This window comes from Nanorana parkeri, unplaced genomic scaffold (assembly GCF_000935625.1).
Source record: "Nanorana parkeri isolate BGI_ZX_2015 unplaced genomic scaffold, ASM93562v1 scaffold763, whole genome shotgun sequence".
NCBI classification, from domain to species: Eukaryota; Metazoa; Chordata; class Amphibia; order Anura; family Dicroglossidae; genus Nanorana; species Nanorana parkeri.
Window position 1 is genome coordinate 158,051 of NW_017307031.1, and position 2,273 is coordinate 160,323.

The 2,273-nt window shown below is 54.5% G+C and overlaps 1 protein-coding gene across 1 annotated transcript in view; it reads left to right on the plus strand.

Moving 5' to 3' along the window:
* The window catches only part of CNTFR (ciliary neurotrophic factor receptor), a 186,169-nt gene that overhangs the window by 143,333 nt on the left and 40,563 nt on the right, over nucleotides 1-2,273 (plus strand). The window lies entirely within an intron of this gene.

Below are 2,273 nucleotides of genomic sequence, written 5' to 3' on the forward strand. Positions count from 1 at the left end.
AGGCCGCCTCATCTCACCCCCGACCACTGATTCAGCACCTTCCGCAGACAAGGTGCGCCTGAGCCTCGCGGGAAGGTCACGCCAATGTCTGCCGGGGACGCCGAAGAGAAACGGCTTCCTGGTTTACGACCGCCGAAGCGCGGCCCTTTCCCCCGGTGGCGGGCTTAAAGGGGAGCTCCCGTCTTCCACAGGGAATATGTATACATGAGGAATAAGGATCTTCAGTTCAGCCATGTGACTGTCATTGCTGAATCTCATTGGAGCCAACTGAGCACAACTGTCATTTGTTTTGACAATAACTCTCCCTATCCTGGAAGCGGGGGTAGGCAACCTCGGCTCTCCAGCTGTTGTGGTACTACAAGTCCCATAATGCACTGCGAGACTCTGACAGCCATAGGCATGAGTCACTGTGTATATCTGACCTCCGTCCTTCCCTTCAGTCTTCTATCTGACCTCCATCCTTCCCTTCAGTCTTATATCTGACCTCCGTCCTTCCCTTCAGTCTTCTATCTGACCTCCGTCCTCCCCTTCAGTCTTCTATCTGACCTCCGTACTTCCCTTCAGTCTTCTATCTGACCTCCATCCTTCCCTTCAGTCTTCTATCTGACCTCCGTCCTTCCCTTCAGTCTTCTATCTGACCTCCGTCCTCCACTTCAGTCTTCCCCTTCAGTCTTCTATCTGACCTCCGTCCTTCCCTTCAGTCTTGCACAGTTGTACCGGCTCCTCTTCCTCTGATATCACTGAACACTGGGAGCTTCTCACAATGTACATTAGAAGCTGCAGCAAGTCAGAGAGAGCTCCGCCTCATTTCCTGGCTGAAGGACGTCCAGCATCATCCAGCACTTTCCTCCCCGGCCTGACTGGCCCTGGCCCCGCCCCTTTCCTTCATTGGGTTTCTGTTCTTTCAATCATGGAGGCTCAGCATCACATGTGGGCGTTAACTATGGAGGTCTGTATGCAAATAGAACCTGCCTAGGAACACCCGCTCCTCCACCCACCCATCAAGCCATTTTGATATTTGCATAACCCCTCCCAAGAGCCGGCCCACTGCTTGCATCAGGGGCTGAGGGCTCCGGAGAGAAGTACTGAGGCCGGGTCGTGCTGTGATATTTTCAGGAAGCTTGGGAGAAGACCTGTAAGTGAAAGTGAAACTGCAACAGAGAAAGACGAGGTCTTCTTTTGTGCCGGGCTGGGCCGTGTTGTGTGGCAGGGCTGGGCAAATCCAGGAACTGGATGGACAAAGCATTTCATCTGCATACTTAGCTTTCTGCCCGCAGTTCAGCTTCAGATGAGCCCAGAAGTCGGCGTCTGTCGGTGACTCCGGGAGGTCTGCCCTCCCTTCTCCTCGCGCTGTAATAATTCCGCTTTCTCCATCCAAGTCAATATTTTCCTTCCAAATATAGTCATTTAGCGAATACATTCCAATGCAGTTAATTGAGCGGCAAATGCGGCGGCGAATCACCGCGCCCCGCCGGCCGAACGTTGTCACTAATTTGGCTTCCCTAATGAGTCCTCATAGACGGGAAGAGCGGAGAGGTGATGAAGGGTTTTAAAGGGGCACTGTCCCCGGAACTCTGGGGAGTCACAGAGTATGTCGGATCCAATCACCATGCGCCGTACATTGGCCGGCCACTCACATGTCTTATTTATACATCCCATTCGTCGCCCTTCCAGACTCCTCCCCCATGTGACCTCACTGCCCGGCAGACTTCTTCCCTTAGCTCCCTGCCTCTGTACTTCTCCCAACAGCCCTTCAATCCTGATGGAGGCAGTGGGTGGGCTCTTGGGAGGAGTTATGCAAATGTTAAAATGGTCTCCGCCCCCCCCCCGTGTCATCCTGCACGGCCTTCTACATTGGCCTGGCGCTGGGAGTTGCATTGCCATGGCCATGACCGTATTTGGTCAGTGACACCCCCGCCTGGTTTGTTTACACACAGCAGCCGGTTGGAGATCTGTATCTAGCACCGTGAGTGGTGGCGGGGGAAGCATTGTCATCGGGGCAGCGGACCTTCCTGATTGGCGCTCCACATCGCCTGGTGACGTGACCTTTTTAATGGCAAAAAGGAACCGGGGATTCCTGCGGGCGAACTGGTCATATGTGGCGATGTCGTCTGACCATTCGCCGTGGACAGGATAGGTTTGAGCTCATCCATCCCCAGAACACCTGCGTCAGGGAAACGTAAACTGCGCCCTTTTATTAGCGTGTCGCGGCGGCGGCAGCCGGGAAGGGGATGGATGATGCCGGAGGCCCCGGCTGTCATTTTTTTCCCCCT